Source organism: Ischnura elegans, chromosome 3, assembly GCF_921293095.1.
Source record: "Ischnura elegans chromosome 3, ioIscEleg1.1, whole genome shotgun sequence".
Lineage (NCBI taxonomy): Eukaryota > Metazoa > Arthropoda > Insecta > Odonata > Coenagrionidae > Ischnura > Ischnura elegans.
The window spans coordinates 79211280-79238610 of NC_060248.1; the positions used below are offsets into that span (position 1 = coordinate 79211280).

Here is a 27331-nt window from a genome sequence, read left to right on the forward strand (position 1 = left end):
AAAAATGAACATTTCTGGCAAATATGATGTAGATTTCACATTCGAAAGGCCTTGAAAAATTATGATGTTTATTTTCAAATATTTGTTGCAATTTGGTTAGATTATCCTCCGTTGATCTCGGAAAATCTGTGAAATATATTTTCCTGAGCAATTGGAATTTTATTTTTAATTAAAAAGTGTGTTGGAAGATTAGAAATGATGAGAGTTGCTCATATGCCGAAGACTGGAAAGATTCTGTTGTTGGTAAGGCAGACAAACCAGGAAGTACGATGTACGGTGGATTAGGAAACTGGCTGCCGGAAGGTATGTGAAACTGGCATGTTTATTGGATTGAGCATAATAGGCAGTAATGCATGTGTAAGGACGCAAGGAAGGCTGGTGAAGTGAAGAAAGATAGTAGATGCTGCATTGTGTACATGTCATATGAGTGGGTGAGAAGCCAACCGTGCAAGTGAATTCTTTTTTCCAAGCATGGATAGGCACAGAAATCAGGCAAAGAAAAAAAACGAGATCAATTAGATATTTAGAAGTGTATTTAATTTTAGACTCGATTTCATCACAGAACAGAAAGCACTCGTATCCCTTGGCAACCAAGTTTTAGTATATATCTTCTCTCAATTAGCTTCACCTAACTCTGTTTGGAAAAAATCACTTATACCCCTTGCCTTTTCACCCCCTCATATGATATCCTATGATATCTTTAGTATTTTGTCTCTGATAGTTATAGTTCCATGTCAACCAATCTTCCGAGATATGAACTAAGAAAAAGTGTTAAAAAAATAAAACACATTCCTAGATTCTAAAGTAGCTAAATTCAACGATCTACAGTGAATTAAGAAAAGTTATAAAGGCGGAAAAACTTCTACGAGTTATTAACCGGCCTTCCATGCGCTACGTTTGTTGAGTGAGTGGAGTAGCCAAATGATTAAAGGGGTAGGCAAAATGAGTTAATGATCCGAGACTAATTTTGTCAACAACTTTTGTTAAGTGGGCCTCAACTTTCGCGGTTTTTTTTAATTTATGAGAGAATATACGAATGAGATATATTTTGTTTTATTGCAACTTATTTTTCTCTTGACATTGCCGATTTTTTTGGCTGTATTTCAATTTCGAGTCTTAAATGAAGGACCCCACTCTCACCTTTCCCTGGAAACATTAGGGCGTGCAGAAATTTCCTCTGCGCTTTCATAATTAATTTTGGCCACGGAGTGAATTTATGGATATTTTACGGAGAAAAGCGCGTGGGAAAGGCGTCGAATGTTATTTTCTGAATGATTGATGCGATTTGAGTGAACTGCGCCTCGTCCCCGTCTCGAAGGCACGTCGCAATGTTGTTTCACGTGTGTCGGTGAGAGTTGATCGATGGCCTTTAAGCTCTGGGGGAATTGGATGACCCTCACGGAACGATGTATCGACTGCAATCGATTTCTTCCCTCGCACCTTCCATTGTACTGTCATTCTCTTCATGTAAGCACTTGAGGTTGAGAAGGTTTGCTCGATAAAGTGTCCGCGTACTACTTCGCAAACAGAGAGGCTATCGATCCATCGTAGGTGCAAAATATTAATGTACACAACTGCGGTTTGTGTGTGACCACTTTGCCGTTACGTGCTCAATTGGCGCAGAAAATGCTGTGCGGAGATGATGAAGGAGTTTTTACTTCTCAGGTCAATTTTTTAATGCTTTAAGAAAGATGACTTGGCTGAAGGTTCTAAATAAAAAAAACGAGAATGTTCGCCAAATATTTTTGAAAATTGACAAAGAGTCCAACGATGAGACAGGGAAAACGTGCTCTTGGAAGTTCTTTAGGAGGAAGAATTGCTTTTAAAGGTGATCAAAATATTGGAGAAGAGTAAGAAAAAATGAAAGCTGTCTTCACTCTCTTCCACTTTTTCTATTCATAGTATAAGGGCAACGAGCGTAAATTTGTGCGTAAATTTTCATTTGTCAAGCTTAGCGATGTTTAGAAACCCTTCGCTCACTCAACGATTCATCCCGTCGATGGCTTTGATAAGCAAGGATCTGGACAAAGGCAAAGGTATGTGATATTCTCATTTTTATGGTAGGAGATCCAGTTCCATTCCTTGGGCAACCTCGCACTTCGAAAGTAGTTAATGGTTACTGCTGGTTAATTCTTGGGGAATGGCAATTATAACGTGCACTTTATGAATTGAAGGAACACTTTGAGAGGGCAAAATAAGAGATCAATGAACAGGAATGACTCTGGCTCTCTCATTTTCATTCCTCTTACCTTATCCCTGCTCTCATTTCAGGATTACTGCAGGTGCATCGTGATTTATTAGTTATTCATAGTTATTAATTTAAGAAAATTTTGGTTCCCTTAAATTATTTTCCAAATGTTAAAAAGCTTTCAGGGAAATATTTACTATCAATTAACCGAGAAAGGTCTCAGTAGAAGTAGAAAATACTTAGAAATAACGTAAAAATAGAACTTGCACCCTTTCTTCGACAACCTTTATTACGATGTCTGGTATTCTGGTAATTATTAAAGCGTTAAGTAATTTACTACGTAATTAATTAGTTTTGAGTTCTAAACGTTTCATTTTTAATGGCTTTTGCATATTGTAGATTTTTTCCGAGGAAATGTGACGTAAGTTAGAAACATTTACTCATATAAATGTTCGTTAATATTTTCTAGTATTAGAGACCATTTTAATATCGTTTCTATTTCGATAGTAATAGCTCAATAAGAAGAGTAATCATTACTCTTTCACATACGGTTGGGTTCTTTGCAATGTGCTCGATACGGGCTATAAATTTATTCTGCTAGTTTTTTAAGACCTGAGTAATGCAGTCATTAATGCTAAGTGTAGTTTTTTTCATTGGGTTCTTTTGTGATTAATGTGTGCAACTTCGAATTCACTGCTCAATTGCTAGCTCTGCATGGATCATAAAAAATCCAGTGCTGACGAATTGCTATCATCGTTGCAGAGTTTGCATCTCCTAGTTTTCGCACTCTTTCTGGTGGCTTTGACTTCGGTGCTATCGGCTTTCAAAATTCTCGGGAATGATATTTGTTTCATTCCTATCCACTTTCATTTTTACTTTTTTGGTTCTGCAGTTATTAGGTGCAGCATATTAGCTTTGATCTTCCATACGTATGATCACCAAGTGGTAATCGAATGGGGTGGATGTGAGAGCAGCCAGATGCCTTTTGTAATTTCAGCCGTGACGTTGTACAATCGGTTTGTTATTTTAATGAGAGTTATTCCTTTGAGTTTCCATAGTATTTCATTCTGACTCGGTGCCTTTTTAAAATGCGAATTCAGCGTTCTACATCAAATCGATATAACTCAATCCCCTCTGCGCATTTCAGTTATACCTTCAGTAATATTTATTTCTCGCCGTGAGCACAGCCATGGGGAAGTGTATTTGTATGTCTGGGAAGAATATCTTCTTCCTCAACATACGAATAAAATCATCTTATAACTAAACAATGTCAGTGAAAATTGAATATGCAGGGTGTCCCATTTATCTTGACCACCCGAAATAACTTTTTGTCCAGATGCAAATTCAAAAATGTGTCAAGCAAATGTTCATTAGCCGTCAGGGGGGCATTAATCAGCAGGATTGCCTTCCTTGTAGATTTGTTATTTACAAAGATATGAACAGGAGGAGTTATAGGAAAGGATATGAATTGCCGAATAAAAAATATAGGGTGCCATTTAAAAAAGACATTCGGTTGAAAAAGACACACCGTTGTTCATATCTTTGTAAAGAACAAAGCTACAAGGAAGGCAATCATGCTGATTAATGTCCCCCTGACAGCTAATGAACATTTGCTTGACACATTTTTGAATTTGCATCTGGACAAAAAGTTATTTCGGGTGGTCAAGATAAATGGGACACCCTGTATGTTCCTTTCGGGAAATGCAGCGTGAATATCATTAGTCCGGTTGGGTAAACCGAACCTCAGACGGCCACGAGAGCCGAACGGGAATAGCTTAGGTTTTTTGTTCGCTTGAAGGCCTCTAGTTAGGCTCTCCAGCAGAAATCGCTCCTTCGGCTCTTGCTAAGGAAGTCGCAATGGGGCAATGAGGGCATATAAGTTAAAAGGATTTCCACGCGGAATTTCCCGAAAGGAACATAAAAGATAAGCGTTTCAAATTATGTCGTCCCCTGAAATCTGTCGCCCGTGGCACGAGCCCCCTCTGTCCCGCCCTGGTTTGGGGCCTGGTCTTTGATCAGACTGATGGCTGGACTGTCAATAGGGGAATTAAATACCATGAGCCTGCGGACGATTGACTGCGTAAACGCTGGTCATTCTGAGGGGTGGTCGCTTTGTAGGAGTGATTGTAAAGACAGGTTTCACTTTACTTCGTTTGTTATGGTATTTAGAGGAGGCGACCGACAGCTGAGGCCATTTGCGCCATGAGGGAAGGGGTAGGTAAGGAAGGGTGGAGAGAAACCCGGCGTCGGCATTAGCCTACTCATAACGAAAGGCGCCAAGGGGGACCACGGCTTAACGTCCCATACGACGGACGGAGTGATACGCTTGAAATGTTCTCCACACAATATTCAAGCAGGGATTGCAGCAGGACAGGCAGTCCCTGAAAATTCTCTGCCAACGCCGGGATTTGAACCCGAGCCCGCCAAGTGGAGAGCCAACTCTCTAGCCACCACACCCAGCCGATCCCCGACTTTACTTCGTTTCTCAGAGTTCCCACTCAACCGTGAAAACCTTAACACCCTGAATAAGACGTGAAATTCGTCTACCTTGAAAAAAACCTGGAAGTAGCCGTGAAATTCGTCGCAAAACCTTAAAAACCTCTCGAAATTGATTGTAGATCTACGATTGGCGAATCAAAAGAAAAATCGATTTTTCGATCATATTTCAAGGTCAGTCTCTCGCAGACACTGTCCACGCATTTGTCTGCACACGCATATTCGAAGCGCAAATATTGGTCCGTGTGTTATGACGACACACAGACCTTAAGGCTGTGATTGGACGACCTTTAACCAAAGCGATCATTAACCCTGGCGAGAAATAGGACACCTCTTCACTTCCTTGTCACCCTTCATTTACCCTCTCACAACCTTTAGCCGGCCCTAAATTTTGTTAACGATAGGCGACGAAATAAGAGCACCTTCATTGCTGCGTTTGCATTCCAGGCGTTTATCGCCTTTGCTGTATTTTTAGTTAACGTGCGGCCGGTGATTTTTATGTCATCAATATTTCTTCCTAAAATGGCTTATAAACAGACCGTGAATTTGACGCAATTCAGACCGGGAAAACCTGGAAAAAACCGTGAATTATATAATTTAGTTAGAGTGGGAACCCTGTTTCTCCAACCAGCCTCCTAAGGGCCCCCGCGCACTGGCAACTTTTGCAAAGCAACTATTTAGTTGCTTTGTTGAAGTCCGTAGGAAACACACGGCAGTTGCAGCAACTAAAAAGTCGCCTGTGCGCGGGTTCACAGTCAATGCCGTGTCTTGCTGTGCCAATGCAGTCATACGGACTTCCTCAAAGCAACTAAATAGTTGCTTTGTAACAGTTGCCAGTGCGCGGGGGCCCTAAAATATCTGACACCGTTTTGTCTCAGATTGAGACTTTTTTTCTCTTTTACCGACAAGTAACTCTTCATTGGCTCGCCGCTGTGCACTGTTGAGGTCAGCATGTTTGCCCTTCGAGGAGGTCCAAGGATCGATATGCCAAGTGGCGGTTTCGGTCAGTGCTCCTCTTTCCGATAAGTGCGCTTATGGCGTTGATGTCGGTCGCGGAGCGCCAATCACTCCACTCTTCCGATACTCCCCCCTCCCTCCATCCTTTCTACCCCCTCCCCTCTTATCTTCCTTATCCGCTTCCGCTGCACGCGGTCTTACAATGTGCTCTCATGACTCGGACATCTCTGTTTAATTTTCAGCTTCTCTCGTAGCTGGATTCGATGCTTTCCCGATAAGCTATTGGAATGGAATCTTCTCGGGCTTTCAACGGGGTTAGGATAAAGCTTGAATCACACGGTCGTATTTTCTATCCCTTCCGAGTGACAGCTCCAGCGATCGCTCCAATGATGAGGGAAAAATGACCGTAACACGCAATCATTTCCCCCGATGCACAGTGGTCCGAAATCGGAAAAACCCGGACAAAAGTCCAAAATGCCTTTTTTTGAGATAGAGACTTGAAACTTATCGTAAATACTCATAAATGATTGCAAATTGTGGACTAGTATGCCGTTTTACATAAACTCGATCTGTCGCTGAGACGCAGTTGCTCAAATAAGACCAATTTTTCAAAAACGCGCGCGATCTCGTTTTTCTCCGAAAATATCTTTGATCTTAAGCTGGTGGTGTTGCGGTGGTATGATTTTTATGGAATAAAAGCACAGTATTCCTTTGACCATATTCTTTGGCTGTATTGTCCTTGATTTTAGAAGATTTTAGTTCACTTCCTTATCGTGATGGGTCCCATCCCTTTTACCACCTCTCGACACGTCCCTTTTTCCGTCGCTGAAAATCGTCTCTTTCATCGTCCTTCAGCCAATCGGAACGCACGGCCGCATAAAGCGATTGTAACTAGCTTTTAATTGAAATATAGTTGTGAATATGGAAATTGATGGAAAAAGCGAAGGAAAAAGAGACAGTGATTCAGAAAATGATGGGTCGAGCGAACACTTTTTTTCCCCCTGAAAACCTATCACTTGAGCTATTATTTAAAGGGATGGGAAAAATGTTTCCTTTCTGTAATTTCGATGGCGAAATATTCCATTAAAACTTCGCGCCGCGTCGCGCCACGGAGAGCCTAGCTCAATATTGATGACTGTATTAGCATGCGAACCGTATAACTCTGTAATGCTACATGAGGTAACGTTATCTCCTCGGGCGTCATATGTGGGAATTTATGAGAGGATTAAATGGTGGTGTTCTCAATCTGAGTGCCACTTCTCACTTGGGGGTCGAACGAACGAAGTGTCAGCCCAAATCATGCGAAAATTTAAATTTGCGATTGCGTTAGGCACCGGGACTGATTATAATAATATGCTTGGGATCCACCGTGAAATGAGGGACTGTATTATAAGGTTGCGGTTTTTGAATGGTTGAAATCTATGTTTTTTTTCTAAGGTAGGTAAGTCTGACGCCTCCAAAGGTATAGAGACCTCGTGGAATCATGATGAGTAGGTAAAATTTTCTCCGGTTTATATCTAGTTTTCGTTCAGCTAAAATTAAATTAAAAAAGGAGAACTTTGTGCTTTCACATTAATATTATTTCACATATTAATGTGAAAGCACAAAGTTCTTCTTCTTTAATTTAATTATGAATCGCTTTCACCAAGTTACGCCTCAAACAATCAATTTTAGTTTAGTTAAAAGTTAGGGACTCATGTGAAGTTGCACATTGAAGGAAATCCTTAAAATAGACGGACCTTTTAGTGTCTTCTTTTAGATTATAACTTATGTTGTTTTTTCATATTTTTCATGTTTTTTGGTTAATAATGTATGAAGGAGTTGTTTATCTCCAAGCAGATTGGTTAAAGTATGGTATTCGTCACCAGGATTTGATCTCGCGTTTACTGTAAGTGGAGCTTGTATTAGGAAAAATGTGTGATTTTATTTGACATGCGGCAGTAAACCGCACGCATGTCATTCCGCGAGTCTGGGTATTGTTATGCGAGTGGTGATGGCCATGGAATCTAGCCAGTGATTTTATTTCGCACGTGCCGATTGCACGAGGATCGATTCCGTCACGAGATCTCTGTGCCTAGATATTATAGTGGCATCTGGCTAGCGACGTCACGTCGTTCATTCCCTCATGTTTGAACTTGCGTGCGCGGGCGACAGCTTGAAGTGGCCTGCGGATGTTCAAGCGATAACTGTCCACCTCAACACCCTCGCTCACAGTAAAACTCTTTCACTCAAAGGCGGTTCTGGTAATACTCTCGCCAGGTGGTGAGTAGTGTTTATCTCATTGACCACGATGTTTCCCCTTAGTCATCTACAGATCTCAGCAATATAAGCTGTCTTTCTGAAGGCTGTGTTACACGGCGCATTTGCGAGAATAATATCTTGCGCGAAAGATTCCGAGGGAAAAGTAACGTGTAACGAAAAATTGTATGGTCTCAAATTCAATTGTCCTTGGTAGAAAGCGTCACTGCTGTCCTTCGCGCATCAATATCTAAAAGGAAATTGCAATTTATTCCGGTATATATGTAATAAATTTCTAATACCATTTGGCTAGCGAAAAAAAGATCATTTCATAATGTACTATTGAATGAAAAAATGACTGATTCTTAGCTTGTTTTCAAATTTTCATGCTTACTTTCTATTTTTTCTTTGTTGTTAATGTTATTTTTTAAATTTTAATAACGTTGCGCTGGGGCACTTACATTTTTAGCATATTTTTTGGGGAAGGGTGAATCCATGCAGTCATTATGAGATTTGTTTTCATACCAGTGACGATGTTGCAAAAAACCAGTCTTACAAATAATTTTTTTATTTTTTTTACTTTTCCTCATGCGTTTTTGTACCTCAAAAAGAATCGTGTACTTTATCAGCACTGGCACTAACGTACTAATTTTTATTTGTTTACCTTTAAAGCCTCAATCATCTGATGCGGCTTGAAAAATAATTCATCAATAGCGTGTTTTGCGAATGTTTTTCATTCATGAGGTATTCCTGGAGAACAATTTTGGTTTTAAGGAATTATTTTTTTGTGTCATTCCAAGTTATCCTTATGTGTCTGGCTTGTTTTTCTTCCACTAAGATATTTATTTTCTTGTTTTTCTTAGAGATTCCTCTCTTTTGATTGCTTGAGTTCTTAATTATATCCTGTAAGATCCCTGAGGAAAAACGCAAAAGATACCAATTTGAACAAAATCCACTAGTCTAGTCTATTGCCTTCTTTCCAAGGAACAGACGTATAAGGGGGGTTCGGAACTCCCAAAATAAGGAAGATAAAGAATAAGATACATTTATTGATCATTCAGAACGCCATGGCCGCGGCATTCATGTATACCCCATCACATGTTATGTTAAACGTGTAAATTTTTAAGTAAAATAAATGTTATGGGGCCTATTCACTGAAGCTGAGTTAACCTTACATTAATCTTGGCACACTAAAAACTTAAGATACAGTGGCGTTCAATCTGTGTTTGCCAATGTACTTAAATGCTAAACCTAAGTGTCGCTCTTTTAGTGTGAGGTTGAAATATTACGTGATTTCTAACTTCATCGCGCCATTTTGGAGTACCACCTAATCCCTCTACTTCCAGATTTTCGTGAATTATTTCTTTTATTGAACGGGAACGAATTTCTCGTCCATCTAAGAATTCATGTCGTTTCCAGAAAATAGGAGATCCTTTTTGCCCTCCGTTGAAGAAAAAAAAAGCTCGAGTGCGTAGCCACATCAGAGACGAATTAGCCTGGGCGGCTCGGAGAGAATGAATTGCAGCCTATCCTGGACTTTTGAGTGTGCGCCATAGGATACGTATTGCGCAGCGACCCAAGATCGTTTATCTTTCGTCCTTAAGACTTGCAGATAAAAATAAAGTACTCTTTGCGGTAACTGCGGCGGTGCAAGTGAACGACGCTCTTTGTGTCCCTCCGCACTTGGGTGCAGCGCCCAGACTTGTATGAAGAAACCCGCACGATCCTTCCAACTCGGATCATTGTATCATCACTCGGAATTTATGTTTTCGAGAACATTTCTGCCTTTAGCCCGAATTTCGTGACGATAAAATTTCTACCTTCAATTAAAAAAAAAACTGCCTCCAGAAATTTAAAAAATTCATAAAAATGTTGCGACGATATGGTATTCGACGCATGTATAGCGTTCGAGAAACGTTCAGTGCAGTGCCGAGACTTGTAACGGGTTGCTGATGGGCGGTTATTATCAAATCGTTGCCGCACTATACCTCAAATCCTTGTGAGTTTGCTATCTCGAGATTATTCTTGTATTCAGTTGGTATATAGTGACGATAACATTTCTATCTTAATTTTTTTATCTTGCCTCCAAAATTCTTAAACATATATAATTATTGCTACGATCAGGGATTGGACGTATATACAACATTATGTTCAGGCACCTATTTTGAACTATAGTGGACACTTGCTTTGCGATGTTAATCCGTTCTGTAGTAAGGATTGTAAATCGATTTCCATCGTGTGTTGAATCGGCATTGATTCCGGCACAGGAATTAGTTTTATCAGCGTCAACCAGTAGCGCCGACTCCATGGGGCCTGAGGGGGCCCAAGCCCCCTCAAAAATTCGTAACGGGTGTGAGGAAAAAATGTGTCAGACTTGTCGATTTTCCCCGAAGTGTCTAGATATCGAGATTCGAGTTATCAGGGTTCTAATGTAGATCATATGACTCTTCTAAGTTGCTTAAAAAACTTAAAATTCACTTCTTATAAAATTTCCTGGGGTAAATTCCCCGTTTTGGCGCCCAAATATTTTTTGTAAGTTGGCATCCCTGGCGTCGACGTATATTAATGTTGCTGTGTAAAATAATAAATTTAATTAACCTATAAAACGTAAATTACATACTCGAGGGCATTTTGTGCAAGTGAAAAGAAAGCGGCTAAGTTTTAAATTGTAACAAGCGTTCGCAACATCAGCTGAGATCGTATAATGAATCCTTTGCTAGTTGAACCCATCGCATAGCGGGGATCTAATGCGTTATGTTAATTTAAGATGACCTCATGCTTCGAAATTCGGGTCGTCTCAGGAAATTAATTGTAGGAGGAATTTAAACCTTTAGTTTCGGATTAAAAGTGTGAGTTGATTCCACATTCCTTAAGTTTCGGCTGAAAACACGTATTTATAGGATGTGATATTTCAACGTTGATATGTATATTTTGGGAAGCCGACTCTTCATCACGAATAGAGCGGTTTCATATCGGAGTGATAGTATCGCTCCAACCAGAATAAATACCACAAACGCGAGGGTTATCTCGACCAGAGTCATATGCATGATGCTAAAATAACTGTAGCGATAATATTGTTGTGACGGCATATCGATGACTCTGAACCCCGCGCGTTGCATATAATGCCCTCATTGTACTTTCGAGTGGTATCCTTTTTAGATTTAAAAAGGGAAACTCAAAAGGATAGTCTATGAAAATAGCTCCATTAGCTCATTTGAGACTTTCCCGAAAAAGCCTAAATTATTTTTGAAATGTCCCTTCGTCAGTTCGATTGTGCGTGATTGAAGTGATGCAACGATTTGATTAATTAAATTTCAATATGATGATAATATGTTGTTTGCCATTGCCTTCTTAGCTGGTATTCATTTAAAATAAGAGTAACTCTTTCCCCTGCAATAAAGTTTCTTTCCTTCGTGGTTCTTCCAGCGAAACTATCTCTTAAGTCGTGATTCCCTCAGAATATTATTCGTATTTGCATTTCATTCTCGTTGAAAAGAGGAATTGAAAAATGCATCAAGTGGCTAAGTTCCGTTCATCATCGCTTCCCCAGATGCGGTACATCTTTTCTTCGAAAAGTAAACTCGTTTTCGTTCTCATCGCGAAAGAGTTTGTTGTTCGCGTGTCTGCCGGCCGGTGGTCGACGATTTATGGGTAGAAAAACCGCGCTTTGGCCTGCGTCACGGGAAGTAAACGTCGCCAGTTTTCATGACTCATTCGTCCGGAACATTATTATCTTTGCCATCTCCAGGCTCGCTTCTTCAACCCTGCTTCCCCTACTCATTGAGAGTCGAGGGGTGGTTGCCACGGAAACGCGTTGCTTATGCAATCAGCTCGTACGCGGCGAGATGTCGAAACAGCGGCGGCGGCGCAAGGCGATTACGCTCTTCGCGAAGATCGTCTTGCTTCCGTCCGAAGCGGCAGTCGGCGTTGAGTGCTCACCCGAGTCGGTCGATCCGTCTTTCCTCTCCGCGGAGTAACAGTGATTCCCGCCATCCCGAACCGGCCTCTTCCAGTGATCGCCAAAAGGTACGCCTGTGTGTTTCGCGCGCGCTCGTTGCGCGGTGTCGCGATTCTTGCGACTCGATCCTCGCTCATTGTGGACGTTTAGCGAGTTTTCCAGTGATTTTTCGAAGTAGCCTGAAACAATTACTTTCCGGTATCGATCGCCACTGATGCTACATTTCAGTATCAGGTATTGAGTAGCGAATACTTAGTACTCGCGGATCCTGGCTGTATCCACTCCCACGGATGACGGTTCCCTCTATGTACTTACTATTTATTCTTTGCTGTAACCACTTCCAATGTGACGATTACTTTTACTCGCGATTCTAGATGAGTCCACTTCAATATAAATGCATATGTATAAAATTTATTTTTTCGAGGTCCATTTTTCCTGATATTAAGATCAAGTAGGACAGTTTTCTAGTGTATTTTTTCGAGGTGGACTAAACAATTACTTTCCAGTATCGATCATCAATAACGCTACATTTCAGTATCAGGTACTGACTAGCGACTGCTATGTACTCGCGGTTCCTATTACTGTATAGACTTCCTCTGACGGTTCCTTGTCCTCACTCTTCCTGGCGGTAACCACTTCCAGGGTGAGGATTACTTGAACGCAAGATTCTGGTTGTGCCCACTTAGTATACACTGCCACGGTGATAGTTTCCAAGAATATCAAGCTCATACATACTATCAGCTGGTTTCCTGTGTCGCACGTTGTGTAGCAGCTGAAAATGTTTTTCAAACAGAGGTTAAATGTAGTAAATGTAAAGGATACCGAATTATCTTCATGCGTGTGGCGTTATTTTACATGTTTTCCGTGGAACGTTAGGGCGTGTGCGATTTCTATATTCCATTTATTCCTTATAATGTGCAGTCGCAAGAAGCAGCATTGGTAGGGAAGTTTTTGTATCCATGCAATCCAACCTTCACAGTATTCCCTTCGTTATTTTACATGATTTTCGTGGAGCAGTATGGCACGTGTGTAGTTTCTGTATCCGAAATATTCCTTTGTGATATGCAGTCGCAAGAAGCAAAATTGGTGGAGAAGACTTGGTAAACATGCGATTGCTGTCACAATTGCTAACCCGTTTAACTTTTATCACTCTTGTGTACCGGCAGAAAAAATTCAATGTAGCATTGTTCCCCAAGTATTATAAGTTTTCTTACCGATGTAAATATCACGAAGGTTGCCCCGACATTTCTTTCGCCGGGAGTTTTTTCGTCTTGCTTTGAAGCTTGATTTCCCAGCGAGTAAGTAGAGAAATTTTTACGGCTTCTCATTGTTCTCGTTACGTCTCATGTTTAAGGGCCATCTGAAAACATAACCTCATCGTTCGTATGTAAAATTTAATGTAACATCGACCGATTCCAATTTATGAGAATGGAAACCAGATTAGCTCTTATTGTTGTATAGCTCCATAGATACAAGGCGGACAACGAGCGCGTTGGAATGAGATGTGACATACTGCGATTCTCCTTATCATAGTAGGTAATTTTGAACGGAGGTAGATGTAAGCGAGGGTTTTTCGTCCGAAGTAAAAAGGAATGGCAACTGCAATCTTATTCTTAAAGTTCAATAAAAGAAAACTCAATTGTGTTTTATTCACAGTTACCTTATTCCCAAGAATTTCAATGCCACCATACTGAAATATTATTTATACCGTTTTGGTAGGTGTACAGTTGCTGATGGGGATTTTATTTGGAAACAGTGTTGAAATTGAACCTAGCTTCTGCGCTACCTTAATATTTGTCACAAGCGCTTTCGGTAATATTTATTTCGAGCAGTCCGAAGAAAGGGTTGCTGTGCTGAGTAATTTTCTCTATGTAGTACACATCTGGTTGAGAATATTGCTTACACGAGAATTTCTCCGTGCGGTAGGTTCCTTTGCGTACTTTGGTGTAACTGGGTGAGCTTTTAAACTATAACCACCTTGTAAATCCAGGCTTGATTTTTCTTATCCTAGTTCCTAGGCCTTGTATCGTTAATAAGCATTAGGGACTGCTGTCATTTGGTACCATTTAATCCATTGTGCAATAATCTTTACTGTGATTTAGATCTCGCGATATCAATATAGGAGGAAAATGAATTGAGAAAATTCTTAAAGCAGCGGATTTACTTAATTTAAAACTTAAAGGTTTCATATGTTACGCGTTATCCCCGAAAAAAGAATTAATACTTTTAATGTAAAGATTCTGTAAAGGTAAATTAAGAGTTAATAATGTTATGGAAAGATTCTGCAAAGTTAAATTAAGAATTAATAATGTAATGTAAAGGTTCTACTCCGATTTTTGCCATTTTGTCTTAATTTTTACCATCGAAGAAGGAAATTAGCGCAAATTTTATTGTACAATGGTTCCAAGTTTTTAGTGTTATAATGTTCTCCCTTCTTCTTATATTCACTTAGATTCTTTTCGTCCTTTAGTATTGAGGTATTTGTGGTAGGCTGAATATGGACGATTGATACTGTACTTTAATAAATGCTAGGCATAATTTCGCCAGAGCATATCCTTTTTATGTGTAAAGGGCTGGTGTACTAACACCCCTCGCTATAAGCCTATTGACGCGGCTTTCGGGGCATAAATATGAGAACCTACATGTAGATTTTACTTGACGGAAGTTTGTCTAAGAGCAAAGTTTGGCTCAAAATAGTGCTGGGAGAGAATTTTCATCCACGGGAAGGAGAGTGAACTCCTCAGCATTGCTCTAGGCGTTGCATAATTTCACGGCGGAGTTTTCCCGCTGCGTCTGTATTAATATTTGAAGAGTGAGACGCCAGGAGTTATCCCGAAGTGACGTTAACGTCAAACAGAGTTCCGGAGCTGTATTTTTGCGTCAGGAATCCTGTGGCTTGTGCAAATCATCCTTCGTCTCTCAGCCCTTAACTGTTTTCCGGAAATTCCCGTTACTATTTTGTTAGACACCAACTTTAAAGCAGCGGATTTTTGGAAATACCATCTGGTTATCCCATCTGATTGCTTACTTACTTAGCCATACTATTTTCCTAAGAATTCAAGCCTCCGTCTATCGGTAGCCATTGGTATCTGCGTACTATCCATTCAGTCTCTTAAGTAAGTTTTTCTGCCTCTCATGTGTACGCATACTGAGGGTGTCTTCATCCATTATTTTTCCTATTATTTTACTAACATATCTATTTGGAGAATTTTAGTGTATTCATTTCTGTTATTATTGATATTAATTTTTTTAGGCTCTATTACTGGTCTGTATCTGGAGAAAATGTAAAAATATAGATCTATGCGGCTCTAAAGCTAATCCCGCGGCTTCGAACATTTCAAATCTATCGGGATCAAAGCAAAAGTGCAGTAGCATTGACTGCTTGAAGGTTATAGAGCGAACCCGTGTTTTGGCTCTCTTAATGTTATTTTTTTCATTGAGATTGCTGAGCAATTAAGGTGGTGAATTCAGTGAATAATTGTAAATAATTAATGTGAAGTGGCCTATTTGACTGATCAGCATTGATTTGCGGGTTTTTGTGCTCATGATTAAAACAATACTTTTCTCATGCCATTCTTTTCTTCATTAAAAAATACGTTATGTTGAAAAGTTTCTCTGGCTTCGCTCCGGATGATGTTTTCTTACAACACCGACGTTTCTATGGAGGAATTTTCCATCATATCTGAGCGTGTTCTCACTTCTTTAAATAATTTACTGTGTAGTGTTACTACATTTTGCAGCGAATATTAAGAGCTGTCAAGAATACTGGTGAATGTGCCTCCATTCTTTGGCTTGTTTAAAAAATAAGCCCATATTGTATGATATGTGGAGGGTATTAACATTAGTTAATGGAACATTGCAGTATATCCACTGAATATAATTGAGCACGACGCGTTTTGTTTGTTACAACAACATTCAAGCACTTGAGAATGTTGTCCTCTGTTTCTTGCAATGTTTCATTTATCAAAAATATACCAATGCTCTTCATTCAAGATTCTCTGACGAATAGAGTTCTGAGTCGATTCAATTCCGTTGGGTTCGAACCACTGAAACCGCCAAACTCGAATCGCCCGAATAAGAGTTGCCTACCTCCCTTAGTAACTACCGGGCCAGACGTTTTAGTTTGGATCGCACCTCGACCAGTTTTCTCTCTTGAGAAGAATTTTAGGTCGGTAGGTTTCCCCGATAAGGATCCAGTTTGGGAAAACTCTGTGAGCTCGAGGAAGTGTCCGTATGGAAGTGTCGAGGTCGTTCTGTCTTGCAGGGCAGAGCTACAAGGTAGACCTCAAGAAGGCTGCGAGCCGAACCAATCCCATGTCCCCGTCCTTTCATCCTTGTGTTATAAATTTTTGATCTTAGCCGGTAGGCTGGATATGAGTGCCTGATTTTCAACCTTCCAACCAACCTTGTCGATGCTCCCAATGTCCTTCACGCCAGTTTCCTTCCTTCGCGGTTTTTTGTGCCATTTGTTTAAACGAACTGTAGTTTATAGGTGGATAGGGAAGAAGGACCTATCAGTAGGAAGAATAAATAACTTAGGCGGCCCTGAAGTTATCTTTTTGCTCGGTGTAAGTACTGGATTTACGTCATCAAGTGACGCTGTCTGTGAGAGTTAGTTTTCCAATCTTCTACCTCTTCCACACGTCTCCAATTTTCCGTTCTCGCCCTGCGCGCGCCTTTGCAGCGTCTGTGAAAGAAACATTTATTTGGAAGGTAGAGAAAAAAGAACCATATGTTGGAAGAATTGATTACTTTTGGGGTCCTGGGTTAATTAGTTTAATATTGCTTCTGGGCATGATTTTAGCACTTTCCATTAATTACTTGAAGAATACGCCACACCATACACGCCACGATATAGAAAGTCTTTGTCTCATTGTCAGAATCAACTCAATCCATTGAAGTCGCATTGTTTTTATATATCACCTGAGGTGCCCATCCATTACTTAGCTTTCAGCTAGTTGTTTCGGGTTGTGCACACGCAGCGCGGCACGGAAGGCGTGTGACGTTAGTGGACCAGGGTAAGCTCCCAATGAAAATTTTTGTATGTTGGGGGCGAATATTTTGCCCTAGCAACGCATCTAATGTTTACTATGCTGAATTTTAGTGGCATAGTTTCGGTGTAGCGAACTTCGTGGTGTAATTTCACAATGGTAACGCGTCAATAGATGGCTTAGTGCGACTGATTTGGGATCACACTATAGCAGCGACGTCGAAAACCTAGTGTCAGTATTCTTGACCTTTTTACTGAATAATATTAGTTGAGGAAGCATGATTGCCAACGGCGTTTACTGCTAATGCCGTATGGGCGGCGTAGTGATCGCAATAGTTCAATATAGACATGTGACAACGCGTCTTTTGAAGTGAAGGTATCGGGTATCGACGTCACCGCATCGCAGCACAGGTAATCGCCTAGGTATGCGGTGGCGTCGTGAATCCAGTATCTCTATTCGTGCTTCCTTCTCTTCCCCGTTCCTCAGAGAGCCTCCTTACCTGTTTCTTGGACCTCTTGCGAGGGCGGGGGCCCTTCTCTTTCCTCCCCATTAATCTTCCATACCCCTTGCGTCTCCCTCTTCCCCCCTCTCCTTTCTCTCTCTACCCTCCTCCCCCTCCACTTCGTCGTGGAGAACCAAGGGTGTCCCCTTCCCCGCAAGTGCGTGTTATATAACCTTGCGTGGTCGAATGCTCTCTCTCTCTTTCTCTCAGCTCCAGAAAGCCTCCGAGCAGCCTTCTTGCGCCGATGGCAGGTAAAGTGAGGGACTCGGAAAGTTATTTCTAGATGTTAGTCCTAGAGCAGTGCTGTAGGCCCTAGCTTGACGATATTAATCCGTTCCCGTGGACCGTCGTTTGTTGAACTGTCATTATTTCCAGACGAGATTTCATTTTAAACAGCATCGGCACATATCTATGTTGCTATGTTAAAATGCGTTTCATTTACGAGTAAGATTTACAATTATATTATAAATGGCATTATGTGTGAGTTGAAAAGAAGTAGGCTAAATTTAAAAAAGTGGGTGCTAAATCAGCGAAGATCGTATGCTGAATCTATCGTAAGTCGAACCCATTGTAAAGCAGGGGTCTTCTGTATTCCTCTTCTCCTAACATGTTTTCTTTTAGTTGTACTAAAATGTATCTTGCTTTTTTATTTCATTAATTTGTTAATGTTAATTAGGAAAAGAACTTATTTCGTATTTATTTTACCCTCCGTCTGGCCGCTAACTTTATATGTCAATCGATGTAAGGGCCCTAATCCGTGATAATTTACTCAATTAATTTCCATGAAAAATGTCTAAACATACTTTGGGGCTGAAACTTCCTCTAAATCGGGCATCTCCTTATGACAGAAAGCTGATTCGATGTGTCTCTGGGTTTTTACTTTGGTAATTCCTACTATAACTCCTTTGACTGAAGATGTAGGCTTTAGCTACTTCACCGCATCAAAATTGACGTATTTTCATTTATCAGAGATATATTAGGCGGGAAAATGTTATCAATACATCAAGACCTATAGGATTTCTAGGCTTCCTACTCTGAATGCTCTTTATGTTTTTTATTTCTTATTAAATCGAATGAATAGAATTTTTATACTTTTGATTTCGTGTTTTAGTTTTATCCCGCGATATCTGAGTGAAAGCATGGCCAGATGTGGGTCAGGAATATTTTAAAACTGCGTCAAGTCGGTCGTTGACCTTCATTATTTTAGGAACACCAGCGGCTAACTTCCTATTGAGATATAATCTCATTCCAACTCTCAATGTTTCCAGAGGCCGATTTATATGTGATTTCTGTAGTCATTTCTTGGGAATTCACAGCACCAACCAAGGGCATACCCAGATCAAAACTAGAGGGGGGCAAGCCGTGGTCGTTCAAATTGTAAGACAGAAAAGGTTGAAAAAAAAACAAAATTTCAAGAAAATTATAACAGCGCTTTATTAATTTTTTAAATTGTTTGCTCGAAAAAATATTATTATTTTAATTGCATGTTTTATACTAATATCACTTTTTTTGAATATAAAAAACTTGCTTCCGTTTTTACTAAATTTATTTTGCTTCTAGGATGGGGGCAGCTACCGCCTGCTGCCCCTCGCTGGGTACGCCCATGGTACCAACCCATTTATTGGATACCTAAATCATTATTTTGAGAAAATTTTTCCCATAGAGCCCATGGTATTGTTCGCAGAAATAATCGGCTGGAGTTGAGGAGTATTAAGCAAACTGCGATCGAAATATGAGTGTTATGGCTAGCACATCTTGGAGACTGCTGTGTAATTCTCCTGCCTTAGAGTTCCGAAAACTTCCTTTACGCAGCCGGTATCCCGAGATCTGCATAGCGTTCTCAAGAGTTCTCGTAAATCCCGCGTCTGGGTATTTATCGGGCTTCATATCTTTTCTTCTGTCCCTTTTTCTCTTTCAAGCGATCAGGGTTCGCCGCCATCAGCGTCTGTCCCCCGTAACCCCATGCCTATCTACCTCTCTCGAACTTCCTCATAAGCGGGCAACTTCTTATCTTTCTATTTCCTCAAAATCGAAATATATATGTTGGGATGAGTTCCGTAAAATGAAATTTAGTTGCAATCGACGCGGAATTGAACATGAAAAATTATGCTGCAAATGTTAAAATAATATTTGGGATTATGCAAAAAAATCGATCTTCTGTAGTCTTGTGCACAAGAAGTTTACTTGGCGTTACTATCAAATTGAAAACTCAAAGAACTCTTTTAAAAAAATCTCTTTTGAAAAAAAACAGAAAAAGAAAAACTCTTTTGGTTCAAAACAACTCAATGCGTTATGACACGACTTAGGACAGCTGTAAGTGAGTAAAATCAAAATTCTCTCAAAAGGAACTAATACCACGTAAGATAGTTCTGCTGATAGGGAGACGTAAAAAAAAAACTTATGAGGCGTCTTAAAACGATATCACAATTGATGCGCGGTTTGTGCTCTGATTGAAAGAATATAATCGCACCAATAATTGGTCTGATTCACAGCGAGTCAAGTTACTCCAAGTAACGTTTTTTTAACGTCGCACAATAAAAAAAGAGAATTCTTGGAACCATCATCGGTGGAAATATTTATTTTATACGTTTTCTTTATGCACTTATTCGTACCGGGACTCGAACGGTCGCAATTTTTGCGCAGTCTGTAGGTTCCCTCATTTCAAGACGACGGGAAAAGTGGATGGAGCCAGTGCGGCTCGATAGGGTGGATAGGGTATCAGGCATTTGCCCACCTTGCTCGCGTGTCCGACGCCGATAAAGAAGACCGCCGCCGTGTCGGCCACTCTATCGCCGGATAATAGCCAATCTCAAGTCGCGTGGGCGGTAGGAGATGGTTCTCCGGAGAATACGCGATTCCTTTGAAAACCTGCCATTAGCTCGATATTCGTCTCATTTGTCGGAATTGCAGTTTTACCTAGGTCGCTTTATTTGAGTACCAAGCGAGTGGTGGATTTCTGCGGATGATTATGACGAAATGTGATTAGGAAGCAGAACACTTACCCTGAGGATTTTTACCCTGTTTTTAAATTAAGTTTTATTTAAAAATAGGCTACTAGAAGATTTTTTATTGCCTTATTAATGCTGCCATTTGTGGCAAAAACCGATCGAACCAATTTAAATTACAAACTGTCGTGTAAAAAAATGTGTGAAAATCATGAGCAGGTAATTTTATTTTGCTTTTGAAAAAAAAACAGTGTTAATGAAGCTTAAGGACTGATGTAGTTTAGCGTGGTTACAGAAAAGAAAAATCTATAAAAATCTAAATTTATAACTTTAAAAAACCTTTAATTTCCACAACGAAACCATTTTGTTTTCCTATAGCTTTTTTTGTAACCAATAACATGGCCAACGTTACACTGGCCGTAAGAACCAATGATCTCAATGGAATGAATGAATCGCTTTCCTTGACGTTTCAACTCAAGAGTTGGTTTTGGGGATTTCTGAAGGCTATGGTTACGTAACGACTCGTCTTCGGCGTGAACCGTTTGGGGAACACGTCGACGTGACTCGGCTTTTTTCTCCTCTAGCAACCAGCTGCCCCCTTTCAATGGGATCAACGGTGGAAATCTGGGTCTTTTGGGTAGTGAGCCGGAATTAATATCCATTGGGTCGGTAATTAAAAATTTGTGTTTAGCGATTACCTAAGTAACTACCCAAAATTAGATTAGCATAGAGCCCTTTTAACGAAACGCAATAATATCTAAAAATATCCCGAATTCTCTTTAAAAAGCCATTTTTCTAAACTTTTGGAAAAATTTATGCCATTTATTGATAACCTCTTCTCAATTGATCATTTTCACTTATGCAATCCGCTGTATTCTTTACCTTTCGTTGCTTCAGATACCATCACGGACATCAATTACCATGTAAGATATAAGTATTTGGGTATTATTGAATTTTTGGCTGTTACGCGGAAAATTACCCTGGGTGTTTACTGTTTACTCCGAATAAAACGGGGCTATTTTACGTAACTAATGGTGGGCGTGGGACCTTCGCTCCCCCCGTTCCTCTCCGGTTTGCGTGTCCCGCTGGAGTCTATTTCGGAAGGTGTGGCAGGTTTAATCGCTGGCTATTTTGGGGCCTTCACTCACGGGAGACCCTCGCCGACACAAGAGTGGTGAGACATCGAAGGATTCGCTCTCGGGGCGACGGCATTCCAGAGGGCAGTGCACCTTCAGTCGAACGGGGTCATTCGGCTGACCTGCTCTAGAGATGGCCTCTGTTTCACCGCTGCTAAACTTTCGTGTTTCCGAAATGAGATGGAAAATTTAATATTCGAAAAATACGCTAATAATATGGTTCAAACAGTCAGGGGCGCAGCTAGGAATTGAGGCTAGGGGGTTTCAGGCACAACTAATACTGGGGGGTTAGGGGGTATGGAATATCCACCAGGGGAAGCGGGTGCGGGGGGCCTCCCCCAGAAAAATTTAAGATAAATGGTCAAAATGGTAAGTTTTACGGCCTTCTGAGGGATATTTTTATAATCCTCACATTATTCTGTTAGTAACATTAGTCCAATTAAGTAAAATGAATTAAACTTTAAAAATTCTCTGAGTTCTGGGGGGGGGGGGGGTTATCCCCCAAAATCCCCCCCTCGCTGCGCCACTGCAAACAGTAATTGAGGGCTGGTTTTATAATGCCTGGTTGACGCTAACCATAAGATGATACAGCCGTCTCTTTTACCTATAGATGGTTGAAAGTCCCAGTTAGTTTCTGTATAAGACCAGACTTCATGCTAACTAGAACATTCAGCCACCGTCAAGTAAAGTGGAAGGCTGTATCATCTTTCGGTTAGCGCTAACCAGACGTTATAAAACCGGATATTATTGTGCCGAGCCGAAAGTTAGTTTGGATTGGTGAGGGTAAAGGCTACTCTGGTTACCCTAAGTGTGTGAAAGTTCAGGCAATAAGGGTGGGACAGCCAGTTCGTTTCCTTGGGCTACCTCTCCCCGCAAAAATTTTTATTTGCCAATGTGATCGCTTCGTGGGTTATGTATTTAGTGTCACCATGATTGGTTTGTACGTTCCTTTAAAATTTGATATTTATTGCTGGAATTGAGTTCGTAAACATTTTGTTTTGGATGCATGTATTTTTACCGTGATTGGCCATTTTTGCGTTGGATGTATCAAAGTTTAGTTATCTAGGGCAGTGGTTTCCCTGTTTTTTGCCTTATGAAAAACTTGGCTATTTTCCTAAAATTGTATCCTTGAAGGATTCTATCTATATGGATGCACAAAAAAATAGTTTGTGAGGTTACGGTGTTTAGAATTGTGAGGTAACATGTTTAGAATTTTAATATTTCGTACTCTTAAAATCTCTTTTTGGTTCATGCCGAACATTGTTTGCCTTGGTAATGTTCCATTTTTAATTTCGACATCATTGGCATCATAACTCATTTCTCCTCATGAAAAAGTTGTATTGACAGAACCAAAATTTTGCCCTGGTAGCGCATCAACTGTTCACATTATCTAAGACAAGAAGATTTAAGTAAAAGAAATAATATTACAATATTAAAATATTTTTATAAAAAGCGTTTTTAATGCGAATTAAAATGAACAAAATTAATTTTCTATCATATTGACGGAGTCTCTATTTAGAGTGCATCACATACATCGGAAAACTTTGGGCAAATGTTTCTATATAACGCTCAATTTATTCTTAACATCGGTGAAAATGTAATTCTGAGATATCCTGAAAATTTCAGCTTGTCATCTATTCGGAAAATTGGTAAAAATTAAGTTGGGAGATTTGACTCGGACAAGACAAGCAACAAAGCGAATTTAGAAAAACGTTATAAAACGAAAGGGTATTTTTTTCATTTGTTCCCTTGGTTGCGGTGTTAGTCGCCTTCTGTCACTCAAGGACCACTGACATCCATTTTGACCTACTTAACACTCATTGAGTAGCGTTGAAAGCACAAGAACGCGACTGATTTTTTTATATCTTTTTTCCCATGTGTCTCGGTTTTTTAATCGCTCAAGGATTTCTCCTGTCATATTTTTCCACTGTATAGAGATTGAAAGTACAATATTCTTAAACGTGTCAACATTTTTCTCGAATTATGACCTGTCTCATGCTGTCACTTATTTTTTTCTAATCCTTCCCCGGTACAAATTGACAGGATTGGATGCCAGAGCAAAAATAAACGAGCTTGTCTGAAATATAGGGCGGGCAGTTTTCCAAGTCCCCTGATCCACGTGCTATGGGGCTCTTAATGAAACACAAGCTGTTCCATCTGCTAAGTGGGAGCCATTGTTAAGATCTTTGGTTTTAATCAAATCAATGTTCCATAAAACCCAGTGTGATTTTTTTTCCTCGCCTGTTACTACATGTCATCTTTAAGCCAGTTCGTAAGCTCAAAGAAATTTTTTTTTGCCCTTTCATGGCGATACCAGGCTGAAATACCTTCAGTAGTTTAGGTTTTTCTTAGTTTTCTTAGTTTAGTTTTTCTTTTTTTAGATTTAGATGCACAGAAATATCATTATTAATGCTAACACTATTTATTATTACCAAACGATTAGGATATACTAGTTTCTGTCTATTTTGTATTCTGCTGTAGCCATTTAGGAAGGTGTGTTTAGTCGGATCCATGGGCGTACCCAGTTAGAGGCAGGAGGGGGCAGTGCCCCCCCCCCTTAAAAGGAAAAATCGCAAGTCTTTAAGAAAAACCAGGACTGCATTGTAACGAATTTTCAACAAATTTTCTTTAAATTCACAAAAAATGATGTTAGTGTTAGTCATGCAATTAAAATAAAATAGTTTTTCAAGCAAATAATTAAAAACACTAATAAAGCGCCGTTATGATTGTCTTGAAATGTTGATTTCATTCACCTTTTCCATACTAAAATATTACACCTTGAACGATCATGGCTTGCCCCCAGCCTAGTTTTGATCCTCGTCCCTCCTTGGTCGCATCTCTATTAAAATTATGGGGCAGTGCACCCCCCCCTTAAAAGGAAAAATCGCAAGTCTTTAAGAAAAACCAGGACTGCATTGTAACGAATTTTCAACAAATTTTCTTTAAATTCACAAAAAATGATGTTAGTGTTAGTCATGCAATTAAAATAAAATAGTTTTTCAAGCAAATAATTAAAAACACTAATAAAGCGCCGTTATGATTGTCTTGAAATGTTGATTTCATTCACCTTTTCCATACTAAAATATTACACCTTGAACGATCATGGCTTGCCCCCAGCCTAGTTTTGATCCTCGTCCCTCCTTGGTCGCATCTCTATTAAAATTATGGGGCAGTGCACCCCCCCCCCCCTTAAAAGGAAAAATCGCAAGTCTTTAAGAAAAACCAGGACTGCATTGTAACGAATTTTCAACAAATTTTCTTTAAATTCACAAAAAATGATGTTAGTGTTAGTCATGCAATTAAAATAAAATAGTTTTTCAAGCAAATAATTAAAAACACTAATAAAGCGCCGTTATGATTGTCTTGAAATGTTGATTTCATTCACCTTTTCCATACTAAAATATTACACCTTGAACGATCATGGCTTGCCCCCAGCCTAGTTTTGATCCTCGTCCCTCCTTGGTCGCATCTCTATTAAAATTATGGATTATCTTCTCTTTCTACATGAACTTATACTTCGTACTTAAGGTTCTGTGATAAATTTTTGAATTTCGATTGGGAAACTTATAAATAATTCAACGAACTTCATGCGGTGAAATTCGTCTTGATTATATGTAGGAAGTATTTATAAGGTTTTCCAGTGACGTATATGTACCTTATCCTTTGGGCTGAATTTTTTTTATGTAAACATGATTTAAGCTGATCTGTGATATGAAGATTGATTTAAATGAAACAAATTAAGGCAATAAAAACGTTTATTTGTATTATTAGGTCGGGTAGGCCCTTTTTCGAATTAAAAAATGTCTTTCACTTGAACAATGGGCATGAACGCTGTTTTGTTGCGGATTTTTATTTTTAAACCTACTGCGACGAGAAAATTATCTCCATAGAGGAACAAGCTGAAAATAATAAATATAATTTCTCCTGTCCTTCATTGCTTTCTAAATTTTACTCTTATTGCTGTTTCTTACCTTCGGTTTTACAATGGAATTATGATGGGAAATTTCATCAATAACTGTTTTTCAAGGATTTATGAAGAAATCTCGCTTAGCCCATATTAGAGCTTAGAGTGGTATTCTGCACAGTGCTGCTAGTCCTGCAAAGTCCATTAACGTGGTCTCTTTAATTAAAATGTCCTTGTTGCTTAAGCTTGATTGCAGGTGGGCATTAATAAGCATTAAAAATTGACCCAAATAGGTGTCATGCTGATGGGGAAGCTTCACTCTGAGCTTCACTTCACGGTTTGCGTCGTTTATATGCGTCTTTCCAAGAGGTGAAATAATATTTCTGAGGTTTTACACCATTTATTTACACATCCTTTTTGTTTAAATCATATCTTGTCCTTTTCTTCTTTCTCTCAATAAAATTATTTATTATTACAAGTTTCCGTGGTATGTAGGAATATGAGCAAAGATGTTTATAATGAAATGTTATAATAGAACCAAGATATTTTATTCATATTATTATTTAATAATCTCATTTTGTTCTCTCAAAAAAGGGGCACTCTGGACTCACTTTTTGACAAGTTTTTGAACAAACTCTTTTCTTAGAATCATTTTGAAGAACAATGTAAGGGATTTTCTGACTATGTCTGGATACTGGACATATTTATTGGAATCCTATCGTATTCTTTTTTTACCAGAATATTGGATACGAGATTACCAGCTATCAAGTTTTAACGTTATCTGTACGAAAATTTTATTTTAGGTGTTCATTACTACCAGCATTATTTACTTTTACAATTTTAGTTTTATGGCTGATTAGCTTCGGTTCGATTCCGGTCTATCGGACCTTTTCTTTGGGCATGGTATTATTTCTTATCGTCCTTGTTTTGGCGCACTTCTTGTTTATCTAAGAGAGTTCATTAGAGAATGGAACAAACAAAAAATTAACCTTCTCTACGCGGTCTTCAGGCCATTGACTCCCAACGCTATCTCTATCCTAAATTATATAATCATTTTTTCTTTCAAACTTTATCTGGTATCCGAGCGGTCCTGCGCACTAAATTTGGTTGTTCATCACCAGCTATCAATTTTTGCAATTTATAATCCCATCATAAAATAATTACAGCGCATTTTGTAGAAGGAGGAAACTATAATAATTTGGGCTACAATCCTTCAATATCGTATTTTGTAAATTTAATAATTTTATTGCTGCGATTAATTCATTTTGAAAACAATATAGGAAGTTTGATTTGATGATTTCCCGGCGAATGATGTGGGAACTCGGTGGGAATCCCGGAAACAATTTACCCATATCATAGGAAGTCATTCATGACTGTCATTTAATGGAAACTCCTTTTATGGAGGTTGGCTTCGTCATATACCTATTAAACGCTAAATGATTGGGGTTGCTCGTTTATTAGACTTCCATGGGACTTCGCAAGGAGTAGGTATAAAATGCTTATTCGCTCGTAAAGTCTCATATAATATGTCTGTTAAGAGAAAAAGGACCACGTGCGTTGATTTATATTGAAAGCTATTTCGAGCTCCACGGATTTGCAGACCTCACCTCAGGGCCGTATTCAATGCTGTCACTTTCAAAATGCAGCCGTATCCTTGCAACAAAACGTTTCCGTGTTCCACCGGGCGAGGCCCCTATTCGGTCGAGCTCATTTCATTAACTATGACTTTTCCATTTTAGAACGAGTATTTCATTTAGTTTCAATGAGTACAACTTCATCAGTTTACATAAACAAGCTGATTTAACTTCAATGTCTCTATCCGGGTAGACACTATTCCTTCTTTTTTACTTATTACCATCTTTCGACGAAACTTCAGGATGGCTATGAATTCTAAAATGAGGTCATTATGATATATTTATATATTTTATGTGTGCAAATATTCAAATTAGTCTCATATCTTAGCCATTAGACTTAAAAGTTGTTCTTTGAATTTTAATGAATCATCATTAATGTGTT

General features: G+C 39.4%; 1 protein-coding gene across 4 annotated transcripts in view; it reads left to right on the top strand.

Annotated features, from left to right (window-relative positions):
* LOC124156056 (oxidative stress-induced growth inhibitor 1-like) overlaps window positions 1-27331 on the top strand; it is a 102050-nt gene that overhangs the window by 60124 nt on the left and 14595 nt on the right. The window contains exons 1-2 of one of the 4 annotated variants that reach the window (XM_046530363.1): window positions 13658-13668; window positions 16197-16199. The exons of 2 other annotated variants lie outside the window; for them this stretch is intronic. The gene's annotated coding sequence lies outside the window, so the exon portion shown is untranslated. Of the gene's footprint in view, window positions 1-11792; window positions 11906-13657; window positions 13669-16196; window positions 16200-27331 lie in introns of those variants that run through there. One more of the 4 variants, XM_046530359.1, reaches the window with a different exon arrangement.